General features: G+C 41.7%; 1 long non-coding RNA gene across 2 annotated transcripts; it reads left to right on the top strand.

Moving 5' to 3' along the window:
- Positions 1-4,317: 4,317 nt before the first annotated feature.
- Positions 4,318-25,683, top strand: LOC135364511 (uncharacterized). Of its 2 annotated transcripts, XR_010411735.1 has the most exons (4): positions 4,318-4,711; positions 5,203-5,642; positions 20,202-20,496; positions 23,697-25,683. It is a non-coding gene; the product is annotated as an uncharacterized LOC135364511 (long non-coding RNA). The 2 variants fall into 2 exon arrangements; XR_010411734.1 differs by lacking the exon at positions 5,203-5,642 and having other exon boundaries at positions 25,350-25,683.
- Positions 25,684-26,095: the final 412 nt, after the last annotated feature.

Raw genomic sequence — 26,095 nt, 5'->3', positions numbered from 1 at the left:
ACACAATGACAGCTCCATGTTGAAAGTACCTCCAATGGCTTCAGAAACATGCTCATTATTGCCTGTGATGCCCTCCAGGGTCTGGGCCCCATTATCTCTCTGATCAAATCATTTGCACTCTCTTCCTGGTTTATTTTTATCCAGGTACACTGTCTTTGGGTTGCTCCTCAGGATTTTGCATTGGCTCTTCCCTCTGCCTGGAATGGAGTTCCCACCCATCTCAGCCCCCCATCGCTGATGCTCTCTCACCTGTTTTTAGTCTTTACTAATAACCTGAGAATTGCCGTCTCTGACAAATCTAATGAGGTCACCTGAATGGTCAGTCCCTCCCAACAAACCTCTCCTATCAGCACTCTGTTTAGTTTTTCACCATTCCATGTGTCACCATCTAACATATTAGGTATTTATTATCTATTTATTTTGTTTGGTGACATGAAACATGTTAGGGGCTCCATATAAAATTTGTTCCATAAATAAAGAAGTTATGCTGCAATATAATTTCTAATACTATAATGATTTTTTCATCTTTATTCATAAATCAGATCTATCTGCGGTTTTCCTTTATTGTTCTATCTTTATCAGCTTTTTAAAAGAGTTATATTGCCTTTGTAAAGTGAATCGGGGAGGCCTTTCATCTTTTTTCTAAGGCCTGGAATAATTTAACTTTGAAAAGCCCTCTTTCTTTAAGGTTATATAAAATTCATGTTACATAAACCTCAGCTGGGAATCCATCTGTTCTCAGTGCCTTTTTCAATGGTAGATCTTCAAGTGTCTTTTTCTAAACTCTCTTATGGTAAGTGATGTATTTAAGTTTCCCCTTCCTTTCTTCTTGGGTAAATTTTGGCAATATATATTTTGCTGGGAAATCATCCATTTCCTCTAAATTTTCAAATGTCTTGTCAGAAAGTTTCATAGACATATATTTTTATGACTACTTCAATCACTTCCATATTGATGGTTATTCCCTGCTTGTCTCCTAATTTGGTGTATTTCTGCCTTCTCTTTTTCTCCTTTAAACAAGCCCATGAAACATTAATGTAAGTAAGTTGACTTAAATTAGATTTGGATTTTAAAATTTCTGCTTTTTAAAATTTTTTATTAGTTTTAGCTTTTGTTTTGAATTTCCATTTTTTATTTGCTCTTTGTTTAAATTATTTTCTATATTCTTAGGATGAGCACAAATTCTCTCTATTCTTTTACTTTCTTTGTAAATAATGATGATATTTCGTGTCAGGTTTTTGTGTTTTTTGTCCTCTTCTGTGGACTGCTTTCACTTTGTCCCATAGGTTTAACTGGGAAGAATGTTCTTCTTTATTACTTTCCCCATGGTTGTAATTGTCCTTTTGATTTTCCCTTTGATCCAAGAGTATTCTGTCTGGGAATGTGCTTCTTAATTCCCAAGGGATTCTAATTTTTAGCTCTTTTCTATTATTAATTATTTCTGACATTAATAGTTCATGTTCACAGAATGAACTCAATAAACATTTATTTTTAAAAATGTACTTAAGAATTCTTTTGGGCCAAGAAAGGGGTTGATTTTGTATAGTTTCCATAAAAATGTGAACAAAAAAATTATCTTTTCAAGGAATGTAAGATTTGGCATATAACAACTAAACCACATTTATTCATTTAATTATTTAGTTATTTTATGGAATGCTTTTGTCTTTCAGATCTGCCCAGATCTTAAAGAAGCAGATTAAAATATCCCTCTAAAGTTATAATATTAGCAGTTTAGATTTTGCTTTATTTACTCAGGCCTATATAGTTTGGTACATATGAAAAACAGAATGTTCCTCTTTTTTAGTTCTTTTGTGTTTTTAAATTTAAAGTTCAGGTTCTCCCGGATTGTCCTTCTTTCATTTTTGTTTCCATTTGCAAAGTATTTATTGCCCACCCGGAGCTCTCTGTTATAATGCATTTGCTCTCTGGTGTCAGGATTTCCCCTAGAGTTCTTTCAGATGGAGCAGAGGCTGATACATTTTCCAAATGACTGCATTTTCACATTTCCTTTTGTTCTGAAAGATGATTGGCATTTCTCATATATTGTCTCAAGATGGTATTCCAGTATCTTTAAAGAAGTCCCTTTGATCTACAGACTTAGGATGTTTCAGTGTCTTCTCATTTATTTCTGTATTTGCCTCTTTATTCCTTAAAACTCATTTTTATCCGAGGCATATCTGGGAAATTTTCCACAAGTCCACTAATTCTTCCTTTCCTTCCAGAGTTGCTGTTTTTCTCATAGTTTTCTCTTGGGCTTACTTTTCTGCCCACGATTTCCAACTCCACAGTTTTGTTCTGTGCTTGGAGATATTTTTTAGACTTGGTTTTCCCGGTTTCTAATTTGGTGTTCAACAATAACCATCTTCTTTTCAATTCATCTAGAAAATAATTTAGATTTTAGCTTCAGAGAATGTTTTTAGTGCAACACCTGGATATTTTCCATTGGAGCCATCATCTGTGGTTCCATTTCACTAAAAGGGTGTGGTCTTTGTTGTGACCGTTCTTCCTTTCTCTGGTGCAGACCTCTCAGATGTGTGGTGTTTTGCTTTGCTTGTTTCCTGCAACTCAGATCTGGCTTTTGTAGCACCCAAGTGTTGGCACTTGTAAAACTAGAGAAAGGCAAAATGGTTCCTCTTTCCATGAGCCACTAGTACAGAGGCCACAGAATCTCAGCCACCTCCTGAAATGCTTGGATGAGGCCTCATTCCTATTCACCTGTCTTTCTGTCTCTGACATTCTGGAACGGAAAGGGCTCTGCCCCATTCAATTATTTCTTCACCTGTAGGAGGCCAGGGCACCTAAGCATGCTCAGGCAGAGTCTATGTTGACCTCCTCCATAGGGGTCTCCAGATCTCATTAGCCTGAGCACTTTCAAGACTCACTGCTTTATGCGATTTACTGCAGAGGACTCCAGTGCTGATGACAGACACAGGAGAACAGTTCAATGAAGTCGAGCTGGTAGTGAAAGGCGAGCGAGGCATGTTTAGGTGGCATCTTCCCAGAATCCTCCCCTTAGTGTCTCCCCAGATTTTCTCCCCTGAATGTCTTATGGGCTCTATTTTAAATTATTACTTTTTTGTCCTCAAAGGAAATGGATTTTTGGTGTTTTCATATACTTCTAATATGCTAAAACATGACTTTGTTAACCTTCAAACTTCCCTTCATGGTACTGAAAAATCTCCATCGATTTCATACTTTGTATTTTCCCTCTGTACATAGTTAAAAAATATTAGATGACATTATTTAGGGAAAACAAAAAAAGTGTGTCCTAAACTAAATTCCTCTTCTGAACAAATTTCCTGTTAGCTCAAATCATGATCCCATTCACGTACCTGTTATTTGTGGACTGGGTTTAGCCCCATGGAGATGGCCTCTATTGACATATTACTAAATACTGACCATTTACAGGCATGTCATATGCAGCTGTAACTTGAGTGACCATCCGTGATGACCACGTGGGCAAACACATGCTTTGAATGAGTATCCACCCATTTTCTAAGATTGTTCCAACATGGCCCCAAGATAAGGGAACCAAATGCTGGAAGAGTATAGCATCTCCGCCGGGGAGCTGATGGGAACCAGGTTTCTTCATGAATGCTGAGGGCACAGGTTGGAGGATTCAGTCCCATCACATGCTTGTTTACAGAGGAGCCCTGGACCAATGGGGACACCCCTTTCCTCAGAGAGGCAGCTGCCCCTGAGGCTTCTCTCCTGGTTGCCTGCACCAGAGGTTTAGCTGCACTGTCTCGATTGGCTCTGGAGCCACTCTGCAAAGTAGTGATCCTTACTATTTTTTTTTTATCAGCTTGGCTCTTTTCAGTGAAAAAAAAAAAAAAAAAGTCCTCATTGTTGAAAGCATCAATGCAGAAACTGATCACCATAGCAGTTTTAGGATAGAACATGTCCATCATCTGGTCCAAATATTTCTCAAGCACACTAGATGATTTTGCTTGTGTTAACTTTTCTTTTTCAACAAACTGTTATACTTAAAATGAAACTCATTTATGTGCCTATAGTTCCATTTTAGTTTTCTCCTTGAAAATGTTATGTTTTGTATTTTAGGATTACAAATGTATCTCTTTCACCTGCAAATGCAATAGATGTCTTAAGATGATTTCCTTTGAGGGAAGCAGTAGGCACACCGCTGGTGTGCTCTTCCCAGCGCCAGCCTCGCTACCGGACAACCAAGTCCCTCCAGTGGTCTTTCAATGTGTTATTATTTCAATATTTCATACTTCCTCACTAGGTCTCCATGTAACAGAAGAGTGAACGGAAAACCAGAGGAGAGCTGTGACTCACCTACGAGTGCAAGGCAACAAAACCAGGAAAACTGAAACCAGCTCCCTGCTTCCTGAGACCGTTTCCTTTGTTGGTGCCTCATTACCTCATGCTGCCCAGCTTGAAGATGTCGTTACAGCAAACAGAACAAACAATACTCAGTACAGAGACACCCTCTTTAAGATGATGACATTCCAGTAGATAAACAAAGTGCTTTAATAGTTATACTTTCCAAAAAATTAACTTTATTTGGGAAAACCTATGTTGCTTACTGCTGACTGAGTCATGGTGCCTAGAAAGACTGCAGAGAATCCAGGTCCGGCTACCATCGACGGAGCAGAGTGCCCTCCCCGTCTCCCTGTGTGGACTGCTCTTAAAATAGAGAACTACAATTATCACACTGCTGAAAAAGGACTCAATGAACTCAGTAAAGGTAGGAAAGTCATTATGAGTGAAGGTATGTGGAGTCCCCGAGGGCCAAGAGCATGTGGCACCCATGTTTGAGCACAAACTAGTTCATCACCAGGGAGAGAGACAGTGTGGCCTTGGGTGTTGGGATGGGACATGCATCTGCCCACACACCTCCACATGGGCAGGATTCCAGGGCCCACCGATGGCTCCACTTCCTTGCCAAAGGTCCACACTGGCAAGCCTGCTCCTTGATGAGCTTTTAGAAAGTGAAATAGTGTCTTGTTGCTGGTTGTGAAAGTGACGCTCTTCTCTTACCTCTCAGAAACATCTGTTTTGTGTAGACCTCTGGGTAGATCATCAGGTTGGTAAGAGAGGGGTACCCCAATGAGGGGGATAAAAGCATTTTAGGAGAATCTCTTTGGGGCAAAAGGGGATTTTTAAAAGCTTGTTTTCTATTTAGGTTTGTTTCCATTGTGTTATTTTAATGTTTTGTTATCTGGAAATTTCTTTTAGCAGCAAGAGCGTATTTCCAAGTACGACTGGTCTGTCCAGACTTCGCTGGATTGCAGTTAGTTTGCATTTCTACCCTCCCAGCAACAGCAGGCAGGATGAATTAAGCAAGAACAGCCGGTCTGGGATTATTTTAGGGCTTCTCAGGTCCTGGCCCACTGCTGCTAGGACTTTTCCTAAGAAACAGATAACCAAGAGGGGCAGATTACATGGCTATTACCCAAGAAAAGGAAGATCAATCTTTTAATAAAATATGGCAGAGGAGACATTCTATGGAGAAAGTCTGGAACATGGCTTAAAATTTATCTTCTGTGAAGGCTATGAGCTTATGAGGAGCCAGAGATGATTGAGGGGAAAGAAATGATTCATTTGTAAAGTGCTCATATGGATCATCAGCATACTTTGATGTGGGTGGGACTGACATGAAGCAGTAGAGATAAACGGTAAGTGAATTCACCCCTGGCAGCCAGAGGATCGTGTTCTGAAGATGAGAAGCTGTGCTGGTGACAGCACGTAGGAAGATGACAAAGAGCAGGGGAAAGGCCCCACAATGGACAAAAATGCATGATCAGCATGCCAATGCGGAGTGAGGAAAAGGGAACATGTCCCCCTAATTAACTCTTGGGAGGATTTGCTTTATTTTATTTTGCACACAGCATGCCCACAAAACTTCAGTGCAATTCATTTTTGTGTTGATGTCAATGTTTTTAAACATACATATTTTCATGGCAAAATACATACATGCAGAATCACTAATAAAGATCATAAAAAAGGGAAACAATACATTGCAGGTATCCTTCCACCCAAAGATGTGAACCACAATCACTTTGTACATGTACCAGGCAACTTTCTCTACACTATACACATACAGAAAGTAGGAGCAAATCAGTGCGCAACAACTCACATCATATGCCATAGATAGAACGTGTTACACCCAAGCTACACAGTAGTTTCCTCTTACCTGGACAGAATAGTATTTACAGCACAGTTTTTTATACATGAGCAGAACTAAGTCAAGCCTGGGGATCTGAACTAAACTGTGGACCCCCCATTCCACTTAAACCTGTGGATGTCCAGTTTCTCTGTAGATGCGGGAATACAGAACCAACCTCACGGAGGATGTTTTAAGATCGATGGGAAAGGTAGGAGGGAAGAAATTCCTATATAAAGTGTTAGCATCATACTAGTCTGCTAGAGCTGCCATTACAAAGTGCCAAAAACCAGGAGGCTTAAAAAGCAGAAACTTATTTCCTCAATTCTGGAGTCTGGAAGTCCGAGATCAAAGTCCCATCAGGGTTGTTTCTCCTGAGGCTTTTCTCCTTGGCTTGCCAATGGACACCTTCTCACTATGTACACACATGTCTTTTTTCTGTGTGCATGAAGATTGAGAGAGGGAGAGGGTGGGAGGCAGAGACAAAGAGAGAGAGGGATCTTGTGTCTCTCTTCTTATAAGGATGCCAGTCCTATTGAATTGGGGCCTCACTCATTATGGCCTCATTCACCTTAATTACTTCCTGGAAGCCCCATCTCCAAATACAGTCACCTTGGGAGTTAGTGCTTCAACCTACGAATGTGGGGAGACACAAATCAGTCCATAATAGGCACCTATTATTTACTGAACACTTATTTTGCTCCTAGTGCTGAACTCAAAGCTGCATATAAATGACCTCATTTCATTGACATAAAACTCCAAAAATACATACTTATCTTTTTTGGTCGGGGGTGGGGGGTTGGGGGATGAGAAGACTGGGGTTTGGAGAAATTAAATAATTGAAGCAGAATTATAGAATTAGTAAGTAGGTGGGCTATGGTTAAGACTCCAGTTTTTCTGATGTCCAATTATTTTGCTGTCTTTATTTCAGTTAGTTCAATGACTTAATAAGGAAAAAAGAATATTTAAAACCTATCTGCATGCTAGGTGCCTTCCATCTCATTTGGCCTTTAAAGCAATCTTCTGGGGCGGGTCTTATTCGCCCATTTCACAGATTAGAAAATGAAGTTCTGTGTGGGCAGGATTGTGATCTCATGGAGTAGGGGGACTTGTCTAGAACTTTCTCTTTCTATGGTACAAACTCTCACTAGATCATGACCCATGGAGAAAACCAAAGGGAGAACATTGTGTGTCAATAGTTTTTTTTAAGAGACTAGACAAATCTCCTCCCTTCCCTTCCCCAGTCCCAAATAATTCTAATTTTCTGAGCATGTTGAACTGGTGCTATTATCCTAACTTAGCGATTTAAGTTTTCTGTGAGGTATCTTATAACACAATACTTCACCAGCATCACTTAAAAATCATTATGTATAATGCGTAACAACGTCGGGCTAAGTCAGGTTTCATGTGCACACAGAAGAGAGAGCAATTCAATTTCCTAAGAGCTTGGTGAGGGCCAGGACACCCCTCAGAAAAAGTGACTTTGAACCCTTCCAAGCACCCCTCTCTTTTCTCATAGCACTTATTTTGCACCTGATGCTATGCTGGCTTGTGACATCTCTTACACCTTTTTTTTTTTTTAATGTATGACATGTCACCACGCTAAGATTGAACACAAGAGCTGCTGTCCACACTTCTCGAAGTTTTAAAGTATTTATTGCAGTACTGAGCATACTACTTCAGTAATTATTCTTTGACTAAACTAGGAATAAAAGGGGATGTCACGTCTATGGGGATTTTAAAAAGTATTAAGTGGGCTCCACTTGTCTCTCAACAGAAATCCTTTAATCAAGGTTTCAATTTTGCTTAATATGAGTAAAATACTAATATTCTTCAAAGCCCACAGTGAATAATAAATGATATATTGTGGGGGAAATATTATTAAGAATAAACAAGTGATAATCTTATTTCTCTTAATGCACTTAAATTTTAAAAGCATTATTAGGCTTACAGAAAAATTGCAAAGAAAGTACACAGCATTTCCATAGAGAACCACTCCCCCTTCCGACAGGCACACTATTTTCCCTATTATTAATATTGTGTATCAGCGTGGTACATTGGTAATAATTGATAAGCTAATACTGATACATTATTATTAACTAAAATCCATAGTTGGCATGCATTAGGGCTCACTCTTTGTGTCGTACATTCCATTGGGTTTTTGCAAATGCATCATGTCATGTATCCGCCATGATAGTATCATACAGAGTAGTTACAGGGCCCTAAACATCTTTTGTGCTCCACCTCTTCATCCCTCCCCCTGAAACACTGGCCATATCATTTTGCATTTCCATCAGCAATGAGAGAGAGTTCCTGTTGCTCCACATCCTCACCAGCATTTGGTGTTGTCAGTGTTCTGGATCTCACCATTCTGATAGGTGCATAGTGGTACTTCATTGTAGTTTTAATACCCATTTCCTTAATAATATATAATATGAAGCATGCATTAATGCTTACTTGTCATTTGTATATCTTCTTTAGCAAGATGTCTGTTCATATCTTTCACCCACTTTTAAGTTGAGTTGTATGCTTTCTTTTTGTTAAGTTTTGAGAGTTCTTGCATATTTTGCATAATATGTCTTATCAGAGATCTGTTTTGGAAATATTTTCTCCCAGTCTGTGTTTTCTTTTCATTCTCTTGACAGTGTCTGTCACAGAGGATATGCTTATAATTTTAATGAAGCTTCACTCACCGATGTTTCTTTCATGGATTATGCTTTTGGCATTTTATCTAAGAAGTCATTGCCATATCCAGAGTCACCTAGATTTTTCTCGTATGTTATCTTCCATAAGTTTTATACATTTGTGTTTTACATTTAGGTCTATGATCCATTTTGGGTTGATATCTGTGAAAGGTATAAGGTCTGTGTTTAGATTCTTTTTTTTTCTTTTTATATATGGATATCCAGTTGTTCCAATACCATTTATTGAAAAGACTAACCTTTCTTCATTGAATTGCCTGAGCTCCTTTGTTAAAGATCAGGTTTATTTCTGGGCTTTCTGTTCTGTACCATTGATTTTTCTATTCTTCCACCAAAACCATGCTGTTTTAATCAATGCAGCTTTATAGTAAGTAGGTCTTGAAGCCGAGAGTCTTAAATCCTCCAACTTTGTTCTCCTTCAATATTGAGTTGGCTAGTTTGGGTCTCTTGCCATTCCATATAAATTTTAGAATCAATTTGTTGATATTCACAAAATACTTCGGTGGAATTTAGACTGAGTTTATATTGAATCTATAGATCAATCTGGGAGGAACAGACATCAATATTGAGCCTTCCTATCCACGAAAGTGGAATATTCTCTCCATTTATTTAGTTCTTTGATTTCATTTATCAGAAACTTGCAGTTTTCCTCATATTGTTCTTATACCTATTTGTTAGGTTTATACCTAAGTATCCATTTTTTGTTGCTAATATAAATGCTGGTGTTTCTAAATTCAAATTCTAATTGTGCATAGTTGGGATATCAAAAGCTATTGGTTTTGTATATTACCCTTATACCTTGCAATCTTTCTACAATCACTTATTAGTTCCAAGAGTTTTCCTCTTGATTCTTGGTGATTTTTTTTGCAGACACCAGCATGTCATCTGTAAACAAAGACAGTTTGATTTTTTTTTCTTTCCTAATATGTATACCTTTTTTTTTTTTTTTCACTTTCTTGTCTTATTGTATTATCTAGGACTTCCAGCACATGATGAAAAGCAGTGTTGAGAACAGATATCCTACCTTGTTCCTAATCTTAGCAGGAAGGCAACTAGTTTCTCACCATTAATTGTAATGGTAGGTGTAGGTTTTTGTAGATGTCCTATATCAAGCCGAGGAAGTCCCCTTCTGTCTCTACTTTGCTGAGATGTTTTATCATGCATGGGTGTTGGATTTTATCAACTTTTTTCCATATATGATTATATGATGTTTCTTCTTTAGACTGCTGGTGTGGTTAATTACATTAATTGCTTTTTGAATGTTGAACCAGCTCTGCTTACCTGGGATAAATCCTATTTGTTCATTTGAAGTAATAATCACAGAGACTTTTCCCAAATTAGAGACTGATGCCAAAGCAGAAATCCTAACAATATTGTAAGAGTGGGTGGGTCTGCTCCTGGACATGTCTCTAGTAAGCTATGATTCTTAGTATTCTCCTCCCCTTCCAGTTTTTTGTTTGTTTGTTTGTTTTTTTAAAGATTTTTTATTTATTTATTTGACAGAGAAAGACACAGCAAGAGAGGGAACACGAACGGGGAGTGGGAGAGGGAGAAGCAGACTCCCCGCTGAGCAGGGAGCCCGATGTGGGACTCGATCCCGGGACTCCAGGATCATGACCTGAGCCGAAGGCAGTCGCTTAACCAACTGAGCCACCCAGGCGCCCCAATCCCCTTCCAGTTTTTGGGGCTGCAGACTGCCCTGGGACTTCAATCTCTTTTGGACCTAAGCAGAGTTCTTGGTTTTTAGCTTGCTCAGCTTTTTTCCTATTGTGGGAATAGGAGTGACAGCTTTCAAACTCTTTAATTTGGACCAAAAACCACTGTTGTTTTTTAAAGGACAACTTAGAAATATATTAAAAGATGTCAAACATGAATCACATACCAAGTTCATTTTCAATGTAGTAGCATCTCTTTAGTTCTATTCACTGCTAAAAACATCTGCAAAACAAACCTACAAGCAGGGTCTTGCAATTTGGTTCACTAAAGTAAGGCCTGACGGTCCGTGACATTATGTATGACAAAACACCAAAACAAAACCAAAAACCTTATTAAATACAGTCTTCAGCTTGTGGCCTTTTTCAAGCTTACTCGGGAATAAGGTCTTTGTTTTAAAGCTTTTGAATAATTGCTGAGCAAAGAATTCTTAGAGAGGGATGCTTTCTTTTTGTCTTTTATATCACAGATTCCATGAACTTAAGGAGCTTTAGCTTGTGAATAATGAAAACACACTTGAATCCTTTATTGTGACATTAATTTTTACTTATCTGGTTTCTATGTGGTGTGGATCAATACCTTGCTAGACAAGAGCCTCTTCCCTTGATCTACAATACTATACATTTTTAATAATCACTGTGTAGAAATTCTGTTATACTGCATTCCCACTTATTTACTATTTTCTTCTTTTTCCATAGCCTGTTTTCCTATGATGAGAAAAAATAATTTATTTTCCTTAATTCTTGAAATACCAATGTATTAGATGTAGATCATTCTGTTTGCTTAAACCCATCTGTGTGAAAAACTGACATTTGTCCCCACAGTGGACAGTCAATATTTGAGGGAACTTAGGAAAGACTGCACATTTAGAAGCCAGAGATTCAACAATCCAGGTCTTTTCAAATTACAAAGAGCATACAGCCACATAGCGTTATCCATGATCATAGTGAAGATAAAGACAGTTACTGTTTATTAAACCTACCACATACTGGGGCAACGCATGCATGATGTTACCTATCCCTATAATGATTGTCTGACAGCAGATATCTATATGCTTGTTAAGTAAATGAGAAAACAGGGCGTCTGGGTGGTTCAGTTGGTTAAAGTGACTACCTTCGGCTCAGGTCATGATCCTGGAGTCTCTGGATCGAGTCCCGCATCTGGCTCCCTGCTCAGCAGGGAGTCTGCTTCTCCCTCTGACCCTCCCCCCTCTCATGTGCTCTCCCTCTCTCTCATTCTCTCTCTCTCAAATAAAATCTTTAAAAAAAAAAGTAAATAAGTAAACATACTCAGAAAGGAGTAACTAAGTTAAGAAATAATAAAGCTGAAACTAAAACCTTGGCCTTTTTTTTAACATTAAAAAAATGAAGCAAAAACCACATAACAAAAAAAATTTAACCATTTTAAAGTGGCATTTGGTATACCCACAGTGTCGTGCAAACACCATTTCTATCAAGTTCCAAAATGTTTTCATCACTCCAGAAAAACTCCATGCTCAGTGAGCAGCCGCTCCTCATCCCTCTCTCCTCAGTCCCTGGCAACCAGGAACCTTTTTACTGTCTCTACGGATTTGCCTCTCCTGGATATGTCCTATAAATGGAATTGTACAATGTATGACCTTTCACGGCTGCTGGCCCTGGTCTGACCTCACATGACATTCCCTTGCTCACAAACTTTTTTTAAAAAAATGTGTTTCTTTTTAAGCTAATAATTATCGTTCAAAAGATACTTACAAAACATATGTTAAGAAATAAAGAATAATGGTACAAGAAATACCTGTGAACCCAAGTTTTAGTTTGAGAACATGCAGTATGTGCACATATACACACATGACCCCTTTGAACTTCTGGAACCCTCTAACCTACTTCCCCCACCGCAACAATTCTCCTGAATGCCAACCCAACAATCTCTTGCTTTTCTTTGGTGTTGAACACTTTTTTGTATCCCAAACTATATATTCTTTAGTTCTACATATTTGAAACTTATATAAATAGAATTAATGTCTGTAAGATTCATCTACATTGTGTGGGTCTCTACGGTTCATTTCTTTTCACTGATGAATAATATCCCATTAAATAATTTTACCAAAATATCTTTATCCATTTTGTGGTGATGGGCATTTGGGTTATTTCCAGCTCTGTTGTTATTATGAACGTTACTATTATGAATGCACATAATTTTGCTTTTATAGGCTTTGCATAATGTGTATCTTTGATTTATGCAAATATGTTTGCAAATGAATGGTACCATGTTTTACATCACATTCTGTTTCTTACTCTTTTTCCTTCACTAAGCATTGTACTTTTAAGAGTCAACCATGTAACTGTGTGTACATACCATCTCTCAGCTCCTGTTTATATAATTCTGTAAGGTGCATTGCCACCACATTTACGTAACCGCTCTCTTAGAAATGGCCCTCACCCACAAATAAATGCTGGAGTGAGCACCCATGTACGTTTCCTTATGAACCTGCCTCAGAATTACACTACCAGGTATTTACCCAAGAAATACAAAAACATTAATTCAAAGGGAAACATGCACCCCTATGTTTATTGCAGCATTATTTACAATAACCAAACTATGGAAACAGCCCAAGTGTCCAGCAACTGATGGATAAAGAAGAGGTGGTATATACACAATAGAATATCACTCAACCATAAAAAGAATGAAACCTTGTCATTCACAACAGCATGGAGAGAGCTAGAAAGTATAACGCTAAGTGAAATAAGTCAGTTGGAGAAAGACATATGCCATATGATCTCACTCATATGTGGAATTTAAGAAACAAAACAAAAAAGCAAAGGGAAAAAAAGGAGAGAGGCAAACCAAGAAACAGACTCTTAACTACAGAGAACACACTGATGGTCACCAGAGGGCAGATAGGTGGGGGGATGAAGGAAATAGAGGAGGGAGGTTAAAGAGCACACTTAACACAATGAAAATCAATCAATCAATCAAATCAAAGAGCCTCAACAGCACTGTCACCTCCCAAACTTGATGTGAACACTCGCGTTAACCCACTTGACATCATCTTGCTTTCTTCAAATGCTTTATATGTGTCACTACCAGTGGGATTTTTTCCTCCTGTTGTCATTCTGATTTTGATTCCATTCAACCCAACAGGTGTGCATGTGCTTCAGGAGCTCTGAAACCCTCCTGAAGCGTGATACCATTGACAGAGTAGTAGACTGTTTGCCCGGTTTTCCCAGCAGACTGTAACCTGCCCAAGGCAACTGTCACAGCCCCCTTCACTTGTAGATGCTCTCTGCAGCATCTGTGGTTCAATAATGGGCATAGTGCATATCTGTTGAACACATTTCTAGTGTTGGATGATGCTGTCTTTGACTTGAAATAACATCTTTTTCTTTCATTTCATGAGGAAATCACATATTTTCTTAAGGGCTCTACACAGAGTGGTAAGATCTCATTTGTCCTTGATAGGCACCACCCTTTTGGGGATTACCACCCGGATTCTACGTTCGTGAATTTGGTCACTGAGTATTAATAATCAACTCTCCTAATTCTCAGAAGGGTTAGCTAGAAAATTAGTCCTCAACTTGAAACTTCAGTTATATACATAAAATCTACAAGCCCTCCTAATTACACACTAAGTTGGCTGAAGCTAGTCTTAAATTTAATAATTTTATTAGTATCCTAAAATTGCAGCAGGAAAGATTAATTCTGTTAATAATTAGAAACTGAGCATTAACTTTTTTTCAAAAGAACTATCTTTACACTATTACATTTCATTTCATTTTAGGAAAGCAGTGTACGTGCAAATAGAATATGATTCATTTGTTTGTGTTCCAGTTATGATTTTTTTAAAAAAAGAATGTAAAGTTTTTGTAAAGACACTGAAATCATGGTTTTATTGACCAACCATAAAAGGTACTAGCTAACATTATGAAAAAAAATCAAACATCTCTCTTTAGAGCTTTGCCATCAGTGGATATGAAACATAGACAAAGCCATCGGAATTCAGGAGAAATGATTAAAGATACAAGAAGTGTGTCTGTTGGATGTGCTCTGCACACTGGGTGTGTGTCCATCCTCCACACCCTGCTAGCTCTACCCTCCACTTGTCAGTGCCAGTAGCCATTTCTCCTGAGTTGGTGTGTAGACAGGCTCAACCTGCATAAGCCCCCACCCCCACTTCTTCCCGCACTCAGTGTGGGTCCCCATGGGGGTCTCTTGACTCAATGCACTCACTCCTCTGTATTAGATAGCAAAGGTGAAGTGACAGGGTGCTGGGATAGCCTGGATGTAGGATCCTATGTACAATAGATTACTGAGTTTGGTCTTGCCCAATTTACATGGTCAATGTGAGTCAAAACTTGAAAGGTGTATGCCTCAAAGCTGAAGGGAACTTGCACTTTAGGCTAAGCTGTATGCCTCCCATGTGTTATCACTTAGGATTCACACTGAGGTGAGTCATCTGGGGGAGGTAGGAAAAACACAGGGGTGAGGAATGTTAAAAAAAAAAAAAAAAAAAAAGAAGGCCCAAAGTAATTTAAATTTAAATATCAACTAACTCCATGCAAGGATAGAGGGGAAAATAGAGCTTCTTGTCCCATAATATCAGGAATCATGGGTCTATAATCAAGTCAGTTACTCTGTTTAGGAAGAAAGACAAAAGCAGCTTCTGAAAGGCCAGAAAGAATTCAAGGAAAAGCACAGGAAGTGGGTAGTATAAGGACAATTGTGGACATTTTGCTACTGAACTGGCAATGAGAGAAAAGAAGCAGAAGCTTCACTAAGAACGGCTCGAGGAAGACATCTACCTTCTGAACTCCAAAACCTTTTCTGTGAAACTGTACCCTGGCTTCTAGAGGACCCAAGTTGAATTTTTGTATGTTTAACCTGAAACGTGGAAACATTACATTCATACTTAATTAGCCCATTTGGAAAATATTGATCCGAACGCCCCATTTTCTAACAAGTATTTTAATTAGCATTCCAATCACTGTATTATTAACATGGTCCCCATAAAATTAATCAGTCTCCTTTAGGCTTTAAAGATGTCAGTTTGATTACCTTAAAAACAATTAAAATGAGTTGCAATTCTGTATCAGTCTTCGAGCCATGTATGAACTGATGAACGGTCTCAAGTCATCATACTTTAAAATGCAACCAAACAGGTAATTATCATATACCATCAAATATAATTACACGTGCTAATCTCCATAAAATCCTACAAGTTAACATCATATATTAGCAGTTAATCATATAGTTTAAATGGGTCCATGCTGCATTTTTATGAACTCTCTGATCTGCATGAGTAAAACATTCAGAGTCGGGGAGAAAGGAATGCCAATGATGCTCAAGGGAAACAGGATGTATTTCGTATTTTGAAACATGTGCCAGTCCTATAAGAAAGCAGGTTCTAATTCAGGAGGCTGGGCTAAGAGTCTAGAATCCTAAGAACCCAAATGGGGCTGGAAGGCACCACCCGGAGAAACTGTTTTGCTTCTGTCCATGATTATCCTCTGGAGGCTCTGCAGATAGCCAGATTGAAGGACTATCTCATCTCCCCAAGTGCTTCTCATCTGCCCCCACCTCCTCCCCATCCCTGAACAACTAACAGCAAAGACATTAGGAGGAGCTGGTTGGTTTCCTTTGACTTACAAGTCCTGGCAGTTGATGCACTAACACTAAGCTCCATGACATAACCCTTCTTTCATTGCTAGGAATTATAAATCAGTCCATCTGATAATGCGCTGGAAGAATTCTTTTGTATCTATTTAAGCACTTCCTGCCTTGCTTCTCTGTTGAAATGGGAGGTCCTGGATGAAAGCTTGTTGTTGAATATTCTTCTCCACCTATTCGTAGATTTGGCGTGAAGGCTATGCCCACATTATAAATGTTAATTTAATCTTTTAAAGGTTTGCTACTTAAACACAAGGAAAAGATAGATAGATAGATCTATTTTGATAGATAAGGACCCAGGCTGATCTGTAGCATTTCAAAGGCTTGACAGATTCTCTCCTCAAAGTAGGAGGGAGGTAGAGCCTGTGGTGGAAACAGCCTCTCTTCAGTGCAAAGATAATGAACTACGGTTCCAGTGGTGAGAAATTGTCCACGAGGTTGGGTCGGGCTTTGGCAGCGGGTCAGAGAGCGGTGTGGCCCTCACCCTGGGATGTGCTCACACCAGAAGAGCTAAGGACACACCCCCAGTGACTGGAGGGCCGAGGAATGTGCAGATGAGCGAGTACAAGAACCATTTGCAGGTGGAGCAGACGAACTGGCAAGGCAAGAGGACTACAACTTGGTTTTCCAGATTCCCAGACTCAAAGAGCTCAGAGGTCAGCTCTCTCATAGCTGGTGGGGCTTAGAAGAAACTATTTGGACCCCCTTTCCTGGAGAAAGAACAGCATCAGAGCAAGCTCAGCTCTGAGTGTGGAATTGCTGCCCATCCAGGAGTTCTGTCTCCTGAGAAGCGGGACTGTGGGGCAGCTTGGCCAGGTGAGCAGCCAAGTGGAGTCTCGCTAAAAGATGAGGTTGCCCCTGTTGTCAGCAAAGGCTTCATTTTGGGGGAATAATTGTTCTGAGTGAAATATCCACTTTGTGCATCTGTTAAAAGCCAGTTATGATTATTCATTTCAGTTATACAACCACAGTTTTTTGGCTTTTTTCTTGAAGACTTTATTTATTTGAGAGAGAAAGAGAGCACACAAGCAGAGGGAGAGGGAGCAGAGTCCCCACTGAGCAGGGAGCCCCACGTGGGCCTCTGTCCCAGGACCCTGGGATCATGACCTGAGCCAAAGGCAGATACTTAACCATCTGAGCCATTCAGGTGCCCCAGAATCTCAGCTTTTAAGTAAAGGATTTAATTTGCTTTTGCTTTGGATGTTTGCTGATGCTGCCTGGTCTGCAGATGTATTTGTGGTGCTGTCTCCATTCAATCTGTCTTCCAGAAAGTAATTCAAGGAACTTCAGAGACTTAAATCACCCTACTGTAAGGCTGAAATATGGTTTACAGAGAGAACTATGAGGAGGGAAGTGGGGGAGGGTCTCAGGTGCGAAGTAAGCGATCTAACACCCACTAACCACTCTGCACAGACAGCAGGCTGAAGACATGCCAACATGGCGCTTCCTGTCATTTCACCCAAAAGGGGAGAGAGTTATTTTTCCATGATTTAGAGATGAGTATCTCATGCATGGGCATGCTAATAGGTGTTCCTAAAATTAAACACTGAGAAGCCATCCTTAGGTTCTAAAGGCCACTCGTATTCCTTAAGAAAGAAAGTAGCATCTGCTAATTGTGTTGGCTGTTTACATATCACAGTGCTAATCAAATTCTCAAAGCTTAAGTCTGAGTGGGTGTGTGGGTAAGGTGGAATCAGGGGAGGAGGGGGACAGAGAGAGAGTCAGAGGGGACATTTTTTTAAGGATTGTATTTATTCATTTGAGAGAGTGAGGCAGTGAGAGAGCACAAGCAGCAGAGGGAGAGGGAGAAGCAGGCTCTCTGATGAGCGGGGAGCCCGATGCGGGACTCGATCCCAGGACCCTGGGATCATGACCTGAGCCGAAGGCAGACACCCAACCAACTGAGCCACCCAGGCGCCCCTAGAGGGGACATTTTCAGGGAGGAAGTGACCTTCCACTTTGACCTTTCCAAAAAAGTAGAAGCAAAGGGAAGCATCGTGATTCTAGAGCAGAATGCCCATGGGGATGACACAGGACATTCAGGGCACCATTGCACGAGGAAGCACTTCTCATGCTGCTTCCTAAAATCCTCATTTACTCACTAAATACAGGGCACACAGTCACATATGTCTGGGTGATTCTGATGGTCCGTTTTTGGAGATGTGTCACTGGAGCTCACAAATACAAGATTGGGAAAAGTGCAGGAAAGGACACTGTCAACTGTCTGCTGGTTTAGACAATGTGTTTTGGCATAACAGCTACAGGAAGCCCATGTACTGTGCTCCCCCAAGGGCATCTGTAACCATAGTAAACATTTCACAGCACCTTCTCAGGGAATGGCCTTTCCCTATTGCAGGGGCGGGGGTCAAGAGTAGTCCCACGGGCCTGGCCAGGCTGATGGGGTCAGGCATGGACCTCACCCAAGCTGGACTATCACATTCCACTCCCTGGGATTCAGAACTGAAGCCAAGAGATTTCAGTCGGTCTCACCAAAAGATTAGAACTGTAAGAGGCCATCAAGTTGGGAATCAGAAAGTAGCCAGGTCCTGTTCCACAGATGAGCAAAATAGGACAGCAGAAAGAGAGAGAGAGACAGAGACAAAGAGAGACAGAGACGGGCAGAGAGGGCAGAGAGAAATAGGATGAGAGCCAGAGCCTCTGCTCTGGTTTCTTCCTCAAGCTTGTCTTCATCCATATCCATTGGCTGCACAAAACACCCCATCCTGTCTTTCCAACAAACTCCCACTTTAAGCTGAATGTTTGTTCCTGTTGCCTGAAACTAAAGAATGCAACCAATACAACAGTGAAGCAACATGACTGGGCTCTGGGAGCTATAACAATCTGATAACAGCTTTTAGCATAGATTAGAATGGGGGGAGAAAACAACTAAAAGCAAAACACTTTGATGTAGTAAGGCATAATAATTAATTTTCTCCTGGCTTAGACTCCGCAGTAACTGGAAAGTGGTCTGCAGGAGTTGGCTATCACTCTATGGGTCATGCATGCAAATCAGGGACATCAGGCTCAACGCACTCATTCGTGTCCAGCTGGTGGGCCAATTACGGACGCTTCTTATCCGAAGTTCCTGCTGCCACTGTGCTAATGTTTAATACTTGCACTGTTGCATCATGTAGGCCTTTAATTTAATTCACATTGACCCTACTTTTTGTGTTCCTTTCTCTGTTCCAGTCATGTGAGAGAAATTTTACCCATTTGTCATACATGCATTTAAGGATTCTCCAAGAACCCCCTTGAGGTTGACTTGGGAAATAAACGAGCTAATATCTGAAAGCCCTTGCAATGCCTGGCCCACAGGAAGTGAATTAGTGAAGGTCTCTTCACTGCCTCTATACCAGCCACATGCTTCCCATCCCAGCCCCCTTGCCTCTCTCTGGGTGCGGACAGGTGACCATTTCTGGCCAATGTGCGGGGAACAGCAATGGCATGGGTTATCTGTAGACTGAAGCCAGGGAGTGGGTCTGTGTTTGCTGTGCCCTTCCTTCTCCTGTTATGCTGTGATGTTTGGAGGGGAAGGATGAGCGCTCTCATCAGACTTGGTTCTTCAGTGACAATGAGGAGCAGAGCCTTCCTCTGGCTGGTGCTGTCCCAGTGAGGTGGGCAAGAAATAAGTTCTGATAATGTTCAGTCTCTGCATTCTGGGATCATTGATAGCAGAGAATAATCTCTCCTGGCAAGAAATAGCAAGCTGTCTCATGACTCTTGTGTTCTTCTTCTTCTTCTTCTTCTTCTTCTTCTTCTTCTTCTTCTTTTTTTGGGGGGTGGTGTTTGTTTTTTGTTTGTTTGTTTTGTTTTTTGAGGAAGAGAGTGAGAGAAGGGAGGGCAGAGGGAGAGGACAGGAGAGAATCCAAGCAGACTCTGCCTTGAGCATGGAGCTGGACGTGGGGCTCCATCCCAGGACCCTGAGATCATGATCTGAGCTGAAATCAAGAGTCAGACGCTCAACCTACCGAGCCACCCACGCACCCTCAAGACTCTGGTGTTCTATCTAGGTAACTGGGGCAACATTTCACTAAGAAAGGGAATTCTGAAGAATGGTCTATGAACCCTGGAGCTCCGTAGGCACTCTCTTCATCTGGAATCCCTAGCCCTCCTTCCCTGCTGACCTCCTTCTCCACAGAGCAAGCCAAGAGCAAGAGGTGGGCTGTCCTGAAATCCCTCGGGCTCCAGCAGCCCCGGCTCTGCCCTGTCTGGCTGTCGTGCTGGATGCGGGGTGAAGTCCCCAAGGCTCAGGAGCTTCATGCGGACGCAGACTTAAGAGAGGGACTCGTCCCAGTGCGGTAAAAGGTAAGAGATGGAAGACAACACAGCACCCCGGTGCCTGGAACAGCGACAGCTGTCAGCCATGACAATGAGTTCGCAGATGCGCACCTGCGGGATCCCATGCACTGGCTGGGTCCCGGGGCTGGACCTGGCCTCGGGACTTCTGCCGTCGCGCCGGATGCCCCTTCAGGGGGGCTGACACTCCCCTGGGTTTTGGTCACAGAACTTTTCCTACGTTTGCACGTGTCTGTCTTTGAGTCCCTCTAGAGGGAAGTCCAGTGAAAGCAAGAAATAGTGTACGTGTCTCCTGTGTAATTCGCAGGGCTAGCAGAGTCTGCCTAAAGAAGCGTTTAAGTTGTCTTTAGGCAGTGAGAGCAGAATGAGTTCATAAACAAAGGCGTTTTTTTTTTTCTTCTTCATACCGGGTTTTTGATTTTCTGGAACGGCTTGATATAAACCACCTGCTCGGGTCTTTAACAAAGGGCAAGGTGGCAGACCAGCAGGCCCAACTTCCTTAGCCTGCCTCCGAATGCATATAATTTCTGGCTATTTACAGAGAGTGATTTCAAGTTTTATGGGCGTGCTGAGAAAAAATGGCAGGAATCTGCCTGCAGGGAAGCAAGACCTCAGCAAAGTGACAAACGACCTAATGGAGGGCAGTTAAGCCAAATGTCCTTGGCAAGGAAATGCTTGGGCCCTGCCCAGAAACCCGATCTTTGGGTTTTAAGTTTTGCTAATTTGCAAGAAGGGGGAGGAGGGGCCCAGACCTGTTGCTAAAATGAAGACCAGCTTTTTTAAGGAAGACCTGTTTCCCCTCCTGAAAATAGACCAGTGATCGGGTGTGTTAAGGATCCAACTAGTTGCTGGGTTAAGTGGGTGAGTTATAAAGTCAAAGTGTGTGTCAAACAGGTGTGAGCATGGAGTGAGATGTAAGTTAAGGCCCTTAAAATCATGTATTTCTTAAATTGCAAAAGCCCACTGAAGTTGGTGGTGAAAATGCATTTGCCTCACAGAGCGGTAGGGCAGAAACACAGGCAAAGCCCAGCCAGGATGTAATGCCCCAGTCACAGAGCCCCTCACCGTCCTGACTCCATCCTCCCTGTCCTAGATGATTCTCGTGGACTTTGTGTTGATTTATTTCACTCTTTTATTGTGATGATGATGATGATGATGATGATTGGTAAACGATAGAATATGCTTCTCTTTTCAGATTTACACCTTAACTCAAAGCCTGACTTTTAGGAACAGGCTCTGCTCTGCTCTTACGCTAAATATTTGACAATAGCATCCCATGATGGTCTGTCTACCTTTTGGGGTCCTCCCAGCCTAGTCTCAGTCTCATCTCATTCACCCTGCCTCTGCAGAAGCTCAGTTTTGAGTACTCCTTATTTAGGAATGTCTTGAGGAGCCCTGAACCTGTGTTGCCCACCGTGGAGGTAGATTGAAAATTGTCAAAGCCTTTTTCAGAAGGTGAAATGTTTACATGTTTTTCCCCTGTCTATGGCTCATCAGTAAAATCAAACATCGTAATATTGACGCCATTGTTTCCAGCCAGGCGGCTGCCACACCGGGCATGGTGTGCGGATAGGTCAAATGCCTTGTGATGGAAGGCAGGACAGACATCACGAGCTATTGCCTACTTCGACCAGAGAAGGATGGAGTCACTGAGAATTCTGAGTCTGACAGGATGAATTGAGCAGATAAGAAACAGGGCTATCCAGGGACCTTGAGGACCTGGACATCTGTTAGAAATTTCATTCGGCTAAAAATAGAGCTCCTGGTTTCCTCTCCTGCCCGTCCTGGCTCGCACGCAGAGAGCACGGCGAGACTGGATCGGGCCAACGTGTTTGTTGCCCAGCTCACTGCATCGAGGGCACACGCTGTCATCAGGCTGGTGTGCCCATCTCCCCCGGGGGCTCAAGGACAAGCTGAGCTCTTTAGGGGAAGCTTTGTTGCGGAGCACTCAAGAGCAAGGCTGCCGGAGTCTGATCAGCCTGATTTTCATTCCCTGCTCTTCCTCCTCCTGGTTCTGCAACTTTAGGAAAGTTACATAAGTTTTAGGAGCCTCGGTTTCCTCTTTTATAAAACACTTCATCTTCGTCTTCCCTCCGTTAAGTCTCTAGGGAGAAGAGCATCTTCCCTGCTTTCCTGCTACTTAACCCAAGTGAGGGCCCCTCCCTGGCAAAGACGGCCTCCTCCTTGTCCCCGAGATCTGATCTTCTCATCTCTCAAGGAGGCCATCACTCCAGTGACTTTTCTCTCCCGAAATGCCAACCTCAACCACCAATGGAGCCTTCTCATACCCAGGAACCATAACTTAGTATTTTCCAAACAAAACAAAACACAGCCGACAAACCCCAAACTCTCTTGACCCATCTCCTCCAGGTCCTGCCTTTCTCTGCTCCCTGTCTCAGAAAAACTCCTTGAAATTTTGGCTATGACTCTTCTCTCCATTCCCTCTCCCTCCCTGTCCCCCGTGGTTAATGATTATTCTGTGATTATGTTGGTCCTGCGTTGCTTGGTTTTCTGAATTCTCATTGCAAATCCATTCAGACCCTTAACCCCAGTGGTACTTCTCTGGGTGTATTCAGATGATCAGGTTCGCCTCTGGGCTAATCCTCTCCTGGAGCTTCTGGATCCTCTCAGTCTGGACTGACCGCCTCTGTGTGAGGCGCTCTGCCTTCATCCTGGGGGTCTCCCTTCATCTCTCCTGGCTTGCATCCTGTTTTCTCATTTCCACAGCCGCTTCTCTCTTAGTTCACATGTTCTTTCGGATAGAGTACATTCTCTAAGCACCACCTGGAGATACATGCCTGGAAAACCATTTTTTTTTTTTTTTTTTTAGATTTTTATTTATTTGACAGAGAGAGACACAGTGAGAGAGGGAACACAAGCAGGGGGAGTGGGAGAGGGAGAAGCAGGCTTCCCGCCGAGCAGGGAGCTCTATGCGGGGCTCGATCCCAGGACCCTGGGATCATGACCTGAGCCGAAGGCAGACGCTTAACGACTGAGCCACCCAGGCACCCCTGGAAAACCATTTTCTTTAGGCTTGTTAGCATTCACAATTAATAATTGAGTATAGGATCTTAGACATTTTTGTTTATTTGTTTTGCTTTGTTTTTAGGGTTGTAAAGGAAGCTGGCCATTGTCTTGTAGCTTTCAGGGTTGTTAAGAAGTCCAAAGTCATTCTGGTCTTTGATCTTCTGTGTATGACCTATTTTTAGGTGTTTTTCCTCTGGAAGTTTGGTGCGTCCTCTCTTTGCTGAAATTTCACAACATAATTTGTTGGTGTAAGTCTATTTTCATCTCTTGTTGTGGGCTTTCATTGGGTCCTTCTGTTCTTGGAAATATGATCGAAGTATTCCTTTGATATTCTCTAACTTGCATTTTCTCCTTTTCCTTTCGTCTACGATTCTTATTAACTATAAGTTGGGCACCTGAAACTGGTTCTCCAGCTTTGTTGAAAAAATCTTTTTTCTCTTTCTTATCCCTTTTTTCAGTTTAGCTGTTCTTTTCCTTGCATGTCATCAACACACCTACCAAACATTCTCTTGATTAATTATTTTATATCATGTTTTAAATTTCTAAGTGCTCTTTTTTGGTATCTGCATTTTTCATGCACGCACACACACGCACATGCACACACATCTCACATGTTCTTGCTTCTTAGATGCAATGTTTTCATTAATTCCCAAGGACATTAATGCTTTGTTTGTTTATGTTTGGACGTTTTCTTCTCCCTTCATCATCCCTGTTTGTTCCAAGTGGCTTTCCTTTTATGTTTGTTATTGTTGATTTTCTTTCTTTTGCCTTTTTCTTTTCTTTTTTTTTTTTTGCAATTTGTTTTTGTGTGGGTTTCTATTATTTTCATGTTAGAGGCTTCTCTCAGATGTCTGAAGATTCTGGCTGATCATCATTTTGCTGTCTGGTAGTAATTAAATGAAAAATTAACTAATTTTCCCGCAGCCAGATTTAGATTCTGTCTTTTGGAATGGGAGCCACTGCCATCCATATGCTCGGAAGCTTCTAACACGTGCTGTCTTTGCCATTCACATTATCCTTTTAATTGTGGGTTTGTGTCCAATAAAATCCCTTTACAGTTTACCTTGTTTACTTGGTTTCAGACGGGGAAGTTGATGTCTGTGCTCCTCCTGCCACTGCTACCTGGAGGTCTCTCTCACTCCTCACCCCATGTCAGGTGGAGTCTCCCCGCCGCGCCTCCTGAAATGGCTCTTGCCAAATTTACCAAGAGTCTCCATATTGCCATATCCAAAGGCACCTTCCTTTGACCCGCGTCCTGAAGTGGCCACTCCCTCCTTCTTGAAACGCTTCACTCTGGAGATGGCTCAGCTATGATAGCTCGGTCGTCGCCATCCCAGACGCTGCAGCCAGCTGGCCCTCTGACCAAATCAGGGCACTCTGACAGGAGGCAGAATCCCAGTCACGTGGTCCGTTTCAGATGGTGCACATTCATGTCACCGTAATAGACCCTCTCCCTCCCACCTCCCACCAATCGCCGCCTAGTTGGTGGTGCTTTTCAGCATGGGGCAGGGAGACCCCTGGTGTCCCACGTCTACTGCTGGGGTCAATCCACACAGAGGGGAGTGGACCAGCCGTGCCACACGCTCACTGCCTCTGAGCTAAGCACCAAAATGAAATCTAAAAACAGTATTCGGAGGAGATTACTCTTGGGTTTTTGTCATTGCTATCGGAAAGTAATGAAAGCTTGGCATGTATTTTTAGCAAAACCTGCTGTGTGTGTGTGTGTGTGTGTGTGTGTGTGTTTTATAAACTCCAATAAATTGTTTTATGTGCCCTAATAAACTGCTATAGGGTTTTATCAGGGATCAACATCATAATTTCTCCTTGAAATCCAGGAGAACAGCCAGGGTGCGGCACGTCTCGCATTCACGAGGAATCCTCGGTGGTGTCCTGATCCGTCTGGGGGTTCTAATGTCCGCTGCCGTTCATTAGACACAGGACGTACCCACCCACTCATGCCCATCCGAAGAACGTAACTTCACCTTTCCAATTCGGAGATTCTGCTCTTTGGTGGAAAAGATTGAAAACCAAGAAAACGAGCACTTTCGCTTTTTCTCTGTCACATGTCACCCTCATACCTCTTTCCCAAAGTGATCGTTCCACAAACCTAGGGAAATAAAAATAAAGTTTATTTGTTCATTTAACCTTTTTTGACAGGCCTCATGTTTTCTGCACTTAAACCTTCCTTCTGATATTCTTCTGCTATGGTTTGATTAAGCTTAGCAGAAACTCTGTTTATATACACAGGTGTTTTTAACTATGTTCCCTCGATGCATTCTCCCTCATTTTGGATTTTTTGCATTTGGGGATTTTTCCCATTTTAGATTTTTTAAAAATGTCTTATTTATCCTCTGAGGTCATTAGTTCCACCTTGAAGGAGGAAGGACCATCTCACAGACAATGGTCATATCATGACAAACACCACCAGGCTCAGAGGTGGCAGAGCAAGAGTTTAAATCCAGGTGTGTGGGACTCCCTCCCGTGCACGTGTGTAGATGTGGAGAACGAGATAAGGATGCATGGACTCTGTCCTTGTTCTGAGTGTGGCCTTGGACAGTGGGGTTCCAATGTGCTGTCAAGT

This window comes from Mirounga angustirostris, unplaced genomic scaffold, assembly GCF_029215605.1.
Source record: "Mirounga angustirostris isolate CCGP_5_RB_7025 unplaced genomic scaffold, mMirAng1.0.hap1 SCAF_5, whole genome shotgun sequence".
In the NCBI taxonomy this organism is placed as follows: domain Eukaryota; kingdom Metazoa; phylum Chordata; class Mammalia; order Carnivora; family Phocidae; genus Mirounga; species Mirounga angustirostris.
Note: the sequence above shows the minus strand (reverse complement) of the source record. Positions and strands in the feature narration are given on the sequence as shown.